The following is a 13,690-nucleotide window of genomic DNA, read 5'->3' on the forward strand; positions in this document are numbered from 1 at the left end:
GCAGAGGACAGTCTGTTGCATGAAGGAAAGACAAGAGAAGTTGTGCGTGGAGGGTTTTTGTAATTCCCACTTGTTTCTTACGCACTAAGGGGGAATAAAAGAAAAGCTTTCTTGTTTACTCCATGTTGGCTATGTTTCAATCTGCTCTGCAAAGCCATGTGCTCATAAACCTGACTTAGTAAAGACAGTGAAGGCTTAAAAAGCCAGCAATGTTGTATCTTCTGCAAATGCTGGGAAGGAAACTGCACACCCGGTGCTGCCTTCGTCTATCCTTGTGGATTTATCAGATCACTGTGAGTGATACTGTCACAGCTATTAAAGAAAGTAATTGGTAGTGAGTGATTAAAATTGCAGATGGCCTTTTCAAGGTGATTATGTATATTAAAACACGTCTTTAACAGCTAGCTAAAAAGGCCCATGAAACTGAAAAGTGAATATGCTGAGGATAATTGCATAAAAAGAGGATCTCACAGGCATGCTATGCTCATCCAACCCCCCCCAATCAATCAATCAACCAACCAAAAACCCCAAGAAGCAAAATAATTCAAGTGGACCTACTGTATCAAAGGAGGTGGAACTGACTATCTGCCTTTTTAGGCTGCAAATCCCTCTGTGCTGAGAACTTACCACATCTTGCTCCTCTTTTAGATAGAATGCTATCCCAGGTTCATCGCTGTCATCATTGAGCGATGATAGGTCTGCAAAGTCCCCTATGGCATGCGATGCTCTGTCATTAACAGTGATCTTTTCCTGTTCTTTTCCAGTTGTAAATGATTATGACAAATGTTTCTTTCTACATTGCTCTGGAACAAGGCCAAGAAACGCTGTGGAGTGACTTAATTTCATTTGGTGATCTTTGTCTCGCAAAGCAAAGGTTATGTAGGAATCCTTTATTTTTTTAGCTGAAAAATGTAAGGTTCATTTTGTTCTATAATTTAAAATAGTAACTTCAGATGCAAACAGATAAAGGCAGAGAAAACTGAAAAATAAATGTCTTCATTTTGAGCCCTGCTTACTTACATGTATATTTTAATACAAGCGCAGAAAGCTTTCACATATGTCTAAATAGCTTGTGAACTTAGAGCCCAAGGGTTTGTTTTCTTTTTGCCTATTGTGATTATAGACTCATCACTTTTGGACCAATTTCATGCTTTCAAGTAGAAGAATTTTGTATGGTTGCTTACACTGCAACATATTATTATTGTATTGATGTCAAACTTGATTCTGACCTATCTAATCTGCTCTTAAACTGTAAAACACCATGGGATTTATTGTGAGGATTTGTATGAATGTTTGGCAATTGTTGTTTATTACTTTTGGTGTGACAGGAATCGTTTGTTTAATCAGTTGAGGAGCTTTTTCCCCTTCAGACAATGTTTATGCTTACCTGAATTTTGTGGTCACTTTTATGTTAGCAGTTTTGTTGCATATTGATCTTCATCTAAATTAATATTATTTCACTTATGGATATTGCCTTGGTAAATTTGGTAGAGAATTCTGCTTATTCCACTACAACAACATTTCTTTCAAACCATCTTGGCTTAGGAACTGGTCTATGGCATCCTTGACAAAACATCCATACCATGCAAGTGTTTTAAAAAACTACTCAAACATTTATTATTGGTTCATTGCTAGTCAATGCAGCAGGAGTGTTTTTAAGGGATAGCTGATCTAAACAGATGCTGAGCACTTCTGTTTACCTGTGGAAAGACAAGTTCCACCTTGTAATGCAAATAGACAATACCCAAGAAGTTATGAGGAATCAAAGAAAAAAAGAGGAGGATTTTTTTCTGTTGAAAGAAGTAATGAATTAGAATATGACAATATTATCTTTTTATGTCCTCAAGACGACATGTAAATTTTAACTCAAGAGGTGTCTTGTATGAAATATAAGCACAGTAACTCTGGTAGACTTTTTAAAATTGAAAGCATTTTGATAGAATTTGCTTTATCAATTGCAACTTTGCTTTTTTGAAAGGATATTGATTACTTTTTTTATATAGTCAGTATGGCCTGTTGCAACTCTCTGAGGGCCTGGGATCCTTTGAAAACTGGTACTGTTGGCCATGTCCTCAGCAAACACAAAGACTTGCATTAGACATGATGACCAGAGGAAAACTGCCTTTGATTAAATTGCAGCTGACAGTCCTGGTATGTTCATTGATGAAGAGGGCAATTTGCACTTCATAGGCTAATGAAGAGAAATGCAGAAAATGGCAGACCTTTTTGGACTTGGTAGTGACTGTTGAATTCTTACGTTGAGTATAATGCAGAGATTATTTTGCAAAAATGAGTTTGGGAAGGTTGCACATTTTTTTGTAGCTTGTAATGGTGTTGATACCATGTCATTACCAGTGCCACAGAAATAGTCAGCTGGCATTTTTTTGTAGCTTGTAATGGTGTCAATACCATGCCATTACCAGTGCCACAGAAATAGTCAGCTGGGCTCCTTGATGAGGGCTTTTTTTTATGGTTTAAAGATGGAAAAAGCAATGTAATTTAAAAAACTCACATATAAATCTTTTTTTACAAGATAGTTACAAATGCTTTCAAAGGGTGTTTGTAATGGAAGAAGTGACAGAGCTCTGATTAGTGTGGCAGTATGAGCCGCTATAGCATATGTGCTCATGAAGGAGAGGGATGAAATAACACTGTTTATCTGGCGTTTATGGCTAGCAGATGCAGGTAAATAGTGTTTTTCTTGGTTCATTCTTTCACTGCACGTACCAGAGGAGGTGTTTTTAATTTTGTCAAAATATTTCTGAGTTGTGAAACTTAAAACATACAAGTTATGAATTTACTGTGACTAATGACCAAGCTGTTTCCCTGCAAGCCTTTGCAAGCACTGTTTCTTTAAGGCAACTTCTTTTTCAGAACTGTGTTTTGCTACTTTTAAAGCAATAAAGCTATTTTCTGGAAAAGGAGACTGTGTTTAAAGTAGAGGTTTATGAAGTCAGCTGATAGCACTTTATTGCAGTCTTTAAAAGACTGGGTTTTAATGACTCAATTACCTTGTTTTAGTTTTGTGTGAATCTGGTACTTCGTTTCAGTTTCACTTCATAATGTCACAAGCAACCTTGATGACTTCTTAGTATCTTAATACAGTGTTTACACATGCTTCATGACACAGTATACTGGTGGAACGGGAAGTACAGGACTCATTTGTGTGTTAATGCTGAAGATACTACTTTTGTCGTAAATGCTTATGCTTAACTGGGCACTATTTTTTAAAATATTCAGGAGAAGTGAATATGATGTACATAAGTAATATTTATGGTGTAAAAGTTTCAGTCATGTCTTTTAATAAGAATTTTCAAAAGTTAATTTAACCTTTACAGTGCTTCATAAGCTAGATGACTTATAGAAAGTTTTGTGAGTGAGCGCAAACAGCAAACCTGTCTGCGCCGATGGCCCTGCTGACTCCAGAAGAAATGGTCTCTGGAAAAACACTGGCCTATAATCAAATGGCTCTGCAATTTACCTCCTTTTAGCATCCTATTATGTTTTTCAGACATAGCTATTAAAAAAAAAAAAAAGGAGGGGGAAACACAGTTATTATAGACAGTGTGTGTATTGTAAAGAATAGGACATTTTGTGAAATCTGTCAGCTTTTGAAATACATGACAGAAGCCCCCCTTTTTCTTTAACAGTACGGCGGTGTGTTTTAAGTGGTCTCCACATTCTCAACTGTAGTGAGCTTCTGGTTAGAATGAAGTAAAGGTGAGCTGAATTGAACAATCAATTCAAAAGGAAGAGAAGCTTGCATCAAAGTTATCTTGTCCTTACTCTGTCCTCTGCAAATTCAGCAATGTGAAAGGAGGGGCCATGCCTTTTAGAGCCAGAGTTGTTCCTTTTGATGAAGCCTTAAGAACAATGTAAGATAACTCTCCTTTTCATCCTTGATCACCACGGGAACTTTAAAATCTGTGTTTCAGAAAGGAATCCTGAGTAGCAGTCTCTGGAAATGTGCAAAGCTCACCAAAACTGCATGATAGGCAATATAAAATCTCAATGAAAAGTGCAGATTCTGATTGAAGGAAGGAGTGCACTAAATCACAGAAACACATATGACTTTGAACGCATTGCTTCCATCAGGTTGTAGATCACAGTTTTATGAGCTTTGCAGAAGATGGGGACAGTTGGGGGGGGGGGATTTTGGTTTTGTGGGTTTTTGGTTGTGGGTGTTTTGTTTTGTTTCAAGAATGTATGACATGCAATCCATTCAGAAATGATAAAGTAAGCTTAGGAAATAATAAGAATCTTCTGTAAGTCACAGCAGGTTACTATTATAAGTAATTCTCGTTTTGCCATTTTGCTCAGATTTTACCAAACAATAAATTTTGAAAACAACATAACCAAGTTGTTTATGCAGTTAAGGATTTATGGGAATGTGATTCTCATTCACAAGCTGGGGCGGGGTGTGTGTGTGTGTGTGTGTATGTGAATTCTTTTTTACAATATGCCACCATGATCCTGAAGTAGTTCAGAGACTGATTTGTAAAACATTCTGAATCAATTAAGGCTTTAATCAGCAAGTGGCAAACTTCAGATGGCTCGTGGACTAATTTTACCATCTCCCATCAACATGAACCTAAGCTGGAAAAAGAAAACAATTAAGGGGATGTAATTATCTGTCCTGATTACTGAATTAGAAGAGTTTGTGTTTATTCCATCGCTATGTAAAAGGAGAAATCTGCTTTGAAAAACAATTTGAGGCAGCTACTAAATTGCCAAGGGTTTGCAGGGTGCAATGTAGACGTTTGCTAGGACGGTTTTGGAAGAGGTTTGTAGTCAACAACTGTCATAGAAGTACTGTATGTTGAGTTTTGGAGGTAGTTGCCTGACAGCTCTGTAGTGTACTACACAAGATCTAGTACTGAGAGTAGTTTTCCTCTCTGTGCTTAAAACGAGTTTGGATTTTTTAAGTCTCATCTACAGTTACTTGTCCCAGCGTACATCAGGTGTTTATATCTAGTAATCACAAGAAAATCTTGCATTTTCTGGAAGCCAGGAGTTAATGTTGAAGTTCCCATAGGGTAACAGCCTTTCTAGAGGGCAGGGAGGGAAAAGCATCTCTGCATGATGAAATGACTGGTCTGATTATTCTGTGGTGGTGTCTTCTGCTACTGCGTGGAACTGCTTGAAGTTATTGGTATTTTACTTGACTTCAAATGAAAAGAACCTATAGAAATATACCAAATTTATTACATGATTCTTTCTCAAACCAGACTTTTAGGTTTGGTAGGATTTTTATTTTCAGCTAAGCAGAGAGATAAATACAGATTTGTGATAGACCTTTACTTACCCTTTATATCGTCCCAGATCTGATCAGAATCCACAAATTGCATAAAACCTCTCATAAACCCCCAGCTTACAACGCTAGTGTAATTTCTGTTTGAATATTTAGCAGAATGTTAATCCTGACATATTTAGCTGTCACGCTGAAGGATTATTGCTGCATTCTGTGCAAAGTTCAGAATAAATGCCCGGAACTCCGATGAGTTATAGGTCAATTACAGCAATTGGAAGGAAAAGGAAACAAGAAACCTTAGTAGTATCGAGCAGGAGTGATACCTCTATTTTTTATTAATGAGCAGTAAACAAGCCTGTCACCAATCACTGATTTTGAAAAATGTGCCATATAATTTACTCCTATAAATAGTTTCATTTCTACGTAGCGTATGTGTCTCTTGGTAGTACTGGGTTTATTAAATACTGTTGAACAAAATGTTCAGTCGAATGAGATTAAAACTGTCTCCTTAAGAAAACTGAACTTTATTTAAGTAGCAAGAGATAAGGCTGCCTCATCCACATTTACTTTACAGAAGGCTGATTTTATAGTGTTGGTGATACTCAATTAATGGCTTAGTATATTTTGAAACTTAGGTTATTATGAAATAAACTAAAAGTACGGTCACTGTACAAATATAAATTACATCCTATCTGCTAGAACACACTAGTATAAAGGCCCAACCAGTCTCTCATTTACACAGTATCACATAAATTAGAGTTTAATAGTATTGTAATTTATGCAGATTTAATAAATATATTTGACTTCCGGAGCACTAAAATGGGTTATGGCATTATCATAAAGGTAATTATTACTGGTGTTGTCTGCTGCATTTCATTTTTAAATTAAGAAAATCCATAATGATAGGTATGTTTGAGAGAAATATACAATGCACACTAAGGACCCTTAGTGTTAATACTCTCTTAATTCAGTACTGTACACTACCTAGAGCTGCTGGGTTGTGTTGCTTCTGGTAGGATCCTCCATGAACACCACCTTCCTCTTCAGAGACAAGAAATAACTGTGCTTATGTTATTTGCCTTTGTTACCTAGTCTGGCTAGATGAATAAGTAAATTTTTGCAAGGAGAAGTCTTCGGAGACATTCAGCTTGCCAAAGCCAGCCCAGTGCAGGGTAGGAAAGGGGAAGATGACTTCTTATGAAGAGGGTGATATTCTGAAGAGTCAGATATATCTGTAGGTAGAAGAAATGACAACTTGTTTTAGCTGTATAAGCTTGCAGAGTGCAACAGGACAGATAATCATCAATCTTGGGTTTTCTTGCATAGCTTCACAAAATCTAACAGAACCCTTGCTTGAAACTGGGAATTTGTTGTATTTGTGGAATGCTGCGTAGAGCACTGAAAATGTGAAGATTAAGTCATGGACATATCTCTAGGCTTACATAAACACGTACCACAAAGAAGATTTTTGTGATTAGAAGACTGCGGAGAACAACAGATCACAGAGTAAAACAGGAGTTCCAAAACAAAGGTATACTCTTATCTGCAAGAATGTACACAATAGCTTAAATTATTTTAAACTCATCTGAGGCTTTAAGTGCTCTTGACAAGTTGTGTATCCACTTTCTGTGCACCTTGAGGTCCAACTGGGCAGAGACTTCTGGATGTGTTTGAAGGACTGAGCAAGTTTCAGACTGTAACCCAATTTGGCATCTACAGTGCAGATGTGCTTTGTCCTAGAATCACTTGAGCAGCAAAGGTATCGCCATGAGTTTGTCAACAGTATTGTGAATAATTATGAGGGTATGATGGACTTACTGCGAAAGAGAGTCAGTGGTTTGGTGGTTGTAGTGACATTCTTATTTTAGTGTCATCTTAGGTTTTGCACCATTCAGATGAATATGTTGCAGTGGAATTGTTCTGTGAAGGAGGTAGTTCATGTTATTCTAGCAGTCTTCCACGCAGGTTCTTAATATGGGAAGTACAGTGGCTGAGGAATCTTACTTTAAAAAAAATTCAGTTTCTCTAGGGATCTATCCATTGTGTGTTTCTTTGGGTTGTTGACCTGGAATTCTTATTGATCACAACTATCTTGAAAACATTCCAAAAATTCCTCTTTCTCCTCATAACTATCGTTTCTCATAGGATTCTGAAATTATTAACGTAAAGGATCTATTTGAGGAGATTGGCCATGGTAGTATTTCACACAGACTAAAGTGTGGAAGGAGAAGACATTTGCGTGAGATCAGGAAATGTCTAGAGCACATTATTTTGAGGAAGAGAGTAAATTGCAATAGGTGATGAACTGGTGGGAGGTAGGGGTCTTCTCTTCTACCAGAGCTAAGTTCCTCTCCTGTGTTGATGGACAAGACAGCATTTTGGACAAATGTCATATCAAGAGATGAAAGAACAAATTTCTTAGAAAAACAAGCTTAAAAAGGCTGGTTTCCTAATGCCTTGGGAAAAAGGGCAGTCTGCAGTCAGTCTGCTCCTCTAATAACCAAAGGGTAAATAAATGTTAAATCCGATTTCCCCCAGAGACAATGAGCAGATTATTGAGAATGGGGAGTATATGCAGAGTTACTACCTCACCTGGTGAAACGGTATTAGCAGTACAGGTTTTTGCTTACCACGACTGTCACAAGGTTTCTTTATTTACTGTCTGGGTCATGATGTATGTTAACAGACATCTTGTCTACAGGAAATCCAGATGGTCTCCCTTCTCTTTCCTCTCTTCTCCTACTAGATACAAAAGGTCAGAAGAAAAGCAGCAATGGGAATTCTTGCTGCCAGCACAAGATGCTCTTGACTATGTCTGCATCAGTACCACAGACTTTAATTTCCTTTACACTGGACTAAGGTTAGACTCCCTTAAAGGTCATTCTCGGTGCAATAGGGTTTGTTTTGTTTTGCCATTTGTTTTATTTATTGAGAACAGCATCTTTCCTGAGAAGCAAAGTTGTTTTCCCTGCTATTACCTCCCCTTTTCTTAAGTTGCTTTTGAAAGGTGTTTCATTACTTGCTAAGCTCTAAAGTGATTTTTCTGATAGTGATAATATCAACTTGCAAAATCTTTGAGCTGGGAGCGTTTTCATCTTAGAACTGCAGTAGTGCTTGTTGTATAAAGAGATGGTGACATTTGGAGTTGACCCTGCCCTTATTAACTCCAGTTTTGACAGAACTCTGAAATTATCCTGTTACTGTCCTGTCGACTCCCCCAGATTCTGGAGATAAACTCCACCATACATTGGACATGACCAATGCCCTTATCGTACAGTTTTCTTTGGAAAGTCAAATATTTTGTTTTATCAACTAAAGTCAGAAAATAATTTTTAAATCTTTCAGTTCCAGTTGGTTGAGGTTTGTGGCTTCAGAAATATACAGGTGAAGAACAACTCTATTCTAAAACTGACTGGAACTTCCTGCCTCATAATTGTGACAACTTCTTCTGTAGAAAAATAGGTGCTACTAAAAGGCTCTCTGCTTTTTCTGGTATCCATTTTCAAACTTGATCAGACAGTGAAAAGACATGGTTTGTCTTATGCCTCCTTTGGTTCCCAGAAGCTCAGTAACTGTTACAAAAAACTCACTCTCCATCTGTGTACCAGAAGATATAGAGACCAATTCCAGAACTAGATATTTCTGTGAAGGTTTGAGGGCAGAGATCTGGAACTGTCTTTAGAAACAAGCATAGGAAAATTTCTCTGGTGTGTTTCCTTCCTGTTTCCTGACCCCGAAAACACGTGAATTTTTTTGTTGTTTGTTTGGATCATACCAGGTATTTTTCAAGGTAAAATGTAAAGGTCCTTGATTATGAAGCAAAAGCAGAAATAAAAGGAATTCAAATGCGGGCTTTTTCAGGCACCTGGGAAAAAACTGGGACCAACAGAAAATGACAGCCTTAGGATTAAGGATGAGTTGGTTTATTGGATGATGGAGTTCTCCTCTGGGCAGACGTGGGAGGATTTGTTAGGTATTGGTCTTATTATGTAATTCACTAAATGTGTTCATAGCTCCAGATGGCTGGATTTAAAAATAAAATTAATAAATTATCTTTACACACTTTTAAATTCCCCTGTTAATAGCCAGGTATATCCAAAGCATTATGTAGAGAAGAATTGATGGGCTGCTATGAAGTAAAGGGAAATAAATTAATTTTAAGGATTCTCCTTGCTCGATAAAACACTGCAGAAGCTTTGAGTCCACAAGAAATGTCAAATATTTTTGGATGATTTTGTGAAAATGAGCTTGTTTGGGGCCGAATGATATTTTTGGTGTTCTGCTTTCTGATATAAAAGTAAAGTACCCTGAAAACTATATCTGGCAGAGAAAACGTGGCCTTGTATTAAAATGATATCTAGTGATGTGGAAGAACCTTGTAATGAGGATAAGTTTGGCTTAGAGATCGTATTGTTAAAAGTCAGAACCCATCCATGTTTGACATTTTTTTATGTTGTAATAAATATTGGCGGCTGGTGAGAAGCCTCAACGGTCTCCTCATGCCACCCATTTTGAAAATGTTTAAATAGAATATAACAATGTCTCTGTGTGCTCCGAAGGGAACAAAGGCAGACTTCTCTCTCCCACTTCATTCCACGGATGGCACTTCCTCCCTTCGTCCTGAGGGCCAATATTCCTTAGTTAAAAAACAGAGCCCTTATTCAACTCTTCTCAAACCAAATGCCCATAAATGAGATATTTGTCTGAGTTAAGATGTAAGCACAAAACACTGAATAGAGCTTATAATAATCATGGCAGAAGTTTTAAAAGGAGCAGTCCTTTGTTCCCATGTCAGAGTAGAAAGCTATGACTCCTGTGATTTCCAACCAGTTAGTTCTGTCTCTTTTAACGTGGCTTTTCCTGTTATTGTGCAATTATTCCACTTGTTTTTCTTTGCTTTTGCTAGAAAAGGCTCTGAAAGCGGAGACAAAGGTGGAGAGAAGCATGAAGACTGTGTGTTGAGGACGTGCTTTGTTCCAGGGTCTCAGAAAGCTATCTGGGTATATCTCTAAATTGGAAAAGGACCTTACGTCCTCCATTTGACCGCTCTGTGCCATTCTGCCTCTGATCTCACAAATGATTGGGCTTAGTCGTCTTGTTCGGTCAATAGGTTTTGCACAGTCTTTTTTGTTTGTGGTTAATGTAGCATGTTTCCTCCTCTTCCTCCCCCTCCTCTCGTTCAAAACAAACATTGCCATGCTTGAAGTGCTTCTCTTGCTTTTAGAAAGTTATAACCTGAGATGGAGCAGAGTGGTGATCTGATTAAAGTGATTAAAACTATATACAGAATGCATAATTAACCTTTGCCCTGGCTGTCATGGGGAGCTGATGCATGGAGCTGATACTGTATCTCTCCACGGCAGCAGGCGTATGCTGCATGACTATATTTTTTTTTTCTAGAGAACTTTAATCGCTTGAGATAAAGAGCCAGGAGAGGGAGATCAGGGCTGTATTAATCCTCTCAATGGCTTTATAATTTCCTCACTATTCTGCTGCTGGTAATCAAGAAAAATAATGCTGGCTTAATCTTGGGCACCAAGGTCAATCATCCCTGCGCCTTTTGATAGTAAGGATGTCATTATGAAAAGATTTTTAATGAACGTAATTTTCCTTGCGTACTTTGGGGCTGGCAATACGTATGTGATTTCTTATTCCTGGTGGAAGAATATTTCTTGGTTGGAGTAATAATTGGCCCATTTTGATCATTTTCTAACAGCTGGTTAGGGCAGCAGGGTGGCTGCAGCAGACAAAAGCTATTTTGGAAAATGCTGGGGGAGAGAGAGTGCCACCAGTCAGCCAGGGCTTGTACAATCGCAACAGAGAGGCTGTTTCTGGGGATCAGCAGGTGAACAGGAGGGAAGAAGGGCTGTAACAAGTGATGTGAAAACATACGCCCGTTCTCATTAGGTCGTGACATGCCAGACAGATGCACAAATTGGAGAAAGGCTACTGGACCCTGGCATATGTTTTCTGGTGTGACTTCGATCTGCCACAATTTTAGTTCTGAAAAGAAAAAACAAAACCAAAACAACCAAAACACCTCAAAAGTATTTTTTTCTATTTCTGAACTAAGGAGAAAAATCTCTTTAGGTGTTTCCTGAAAGCTGACATTCTGAATACCGTAAAAAGCCAATGCTGTAGATAATGCTGCTTACTATCACATTTAACTTAATTCTGCAATGCTTTCAAGATTAGAATTGGTGAAAGTTATGTCTGTCACTGAGACTGAAGTCTAAAAGTGAAGTCTAAAAGGCAGAGCTGACACTTGTACAACAGTTGATGTTAATGGTGGGCTTCTCTCATGAGAAAACATATCAGCTCTGTTTGTGTTTGGAGAAAAAAGTGTTAGGGAATTTTCAGTTTTGTCCCTATAGCTAACATTTCAGTTAATCCTATGAGATTATTCTGCGTTCTTGCTTCTCACATTCATGGTTGATAACATCTGGAAGTTAAGAAGTGCACAGAGGATAGAAACACTTTTGCCTTCTGCAAAACAAACCCTTTCTTCTAGAAGCATTTGTTGGGAATTGCTAGTTGTTGACCTTGTTTTTTTGTTATGTTGCAATCCACAGCATCCAAACCATGAAACCTCCTATTTAAAGTCAATATGAGTTCAAAAAAGCAAACAAGAAGAAAACAGCACTGGATACTCCATTTCATACAGATCCTCAGCATGCCGGTCTCCCTCATTGCTAACTTTTTACAGAAAAATATTAAATGCAACTTAACAAATACAAACACATGCTAAAGTAGAACAAGATAAAATCCACGTTAAGATTTTCACTTCTTTCTGTAAAAGCCAAGAATTCAAAGGAAAAGGCTTTTTGTTGCATAGTTCCATTACGTTTAGTGCTATCGCATGAGAGTTGTATCTATCATGGTGTTGTGCTGCCTGTTGCAGTACCTGGGCAGAGTGGTGAGCTCAGCAATTGCCAAGATATCTAATCAGATCTTTAAGGTACAAGCTTTCAATGTATAGGTGACAAACCTTTTCTTTCTGGGAATTTTAGATTTATAATATTGCATAATTTGACTCTTTCTTAGGAGGATGAAGAAAAATCACTGTTCAAGATACTATTGGGATTTAACCATTGGGTTTAGATAAGGTGGTGTCAAGGAACTTAGATTTTCTGGTGATAATATGCATTGTTTTACCTCTGTGGTGGAAGTTTTTGGGTTGTTTCATAGCAGTCATTTTATCCAGGGGCAAGATGAATTACATGTTCTACAAAATCATTTTTTTTTTGTCTTGGGAAGAAGATGGTGTTTTACAGCATCACAGCCAGAAAAAAAAACAACCAACATATAATGGGTTTTTGTGTGATATTTTGATGTGACCAAAACAAATGGTAGTTATTCTGCACAATACATTTTGAATGCAATGTTTTGTGACTAGACAGTATTTTAAATGAACCCAATTATAAAAGTAGCTGAAATATTTATAGTGCCTGACTATGGCTAGAACACAGCCCTCTTTTTTTTTTTTCTTTTGTTTCTCTCTTTTTTCTTTTTTTTAAATAATTCACTTCTCATTGTCCATATCCTTCTATATGGGAAAACAGATACTGGAAATCATTATTCTTTTAAATTTGTTTTGGAAAATGAAACTGATGTTAGCAATACTTAAAATCTTGTATAGGGCATATAGTTCAAGCCCCAAACAGCATACTAGCTTTATTTGATTTTCTGGTTTTGTTGTAGCAGCACCTCCAACTATAAAAAATGTGTGAGTCCTGAACTCCAAAATCGTTTCCATTGAAATGCAGACATTACACTGAACAGAAATGACACCTACTTAGTCTGGTGTCACAATTTTGATAAATGACAAAAAGGGGCTTAATTATTACTGTTTGATGGGGAAAAAAAAGTTTCTTTTATCCAGATTTATCTCTGCTTAGTTATTCTCACTTTCTTCCCCATTGAGAAGCAAATACTACTGAAAATCAAGCTACTCATTGAGATACCTACTTTCTGGAGGAGTTTTGCTCTAGGCCATAAATGCAGGTTGCTTGTTGATTCCCCAGAAGTTCCTCAGAAGTGCCAGGGGCCAAGGCCATCATTGCTAATCTAATTGATTTGTTTTTAAATAAAACAAAAACGTGTTACTGTTTTCCCACGGAGTTCTCATTGCTTCTGAGAAGTGTGAAGAGAAGCTGTTGGAACACGGCACTGGGACAGGCAGGGATTCTTCAATAATTAATAGAGACTCGGGCAACCTGTGAGGTTTCCTCTTCTCATTTTCAACCTGGAATCTGGGTTATAATGAAGAAATAATGTTCCTGGAAGGGAACACTGTAGTAAGGTAATGGTCACTGGCTAGATGATTTTGAGGAAAAGGGATATTTCTGAAATATGAAAAATTTGGTTCTGGCTGTATTAAACTGCATGAGTGACACAGCACTCTGCATTTCGTCTGATAATTCTTGATGCAAATTGATC

General features: G+C 37.5%; 1 protein-coding gene across 1 annotated transcript in view; it reads left to right on the plus strand.

The window, feature by feature from the left end:
• The window catches only part of LOC104168986 (protein sidekick-1), a gene marked incomplete at both ends in the record, with an annotated part of 245,870 nt that overhangs the window by 91,824 nt on the left and 140,356 nt on the right, over positions 1 to 13,690 (plus strand). The window lies entirely within an intron of this gene.

Source organism: Cariama cristata, unplaced genomic scaffold, assembly GCF_000690535.1.
Source record: "Cariama cristata isolate BGI_N322 unplaced genomic scaffold, ASM69053v1 scaffold1961, whole genome shotgun sequence".
NCBI classification, from domain to species: domain Eukaryota; kingdom Metazoa; phylum Chordata; class Aves; order Cariamiformes; family Cariamidae; genus Cariama; species Cariama cristata.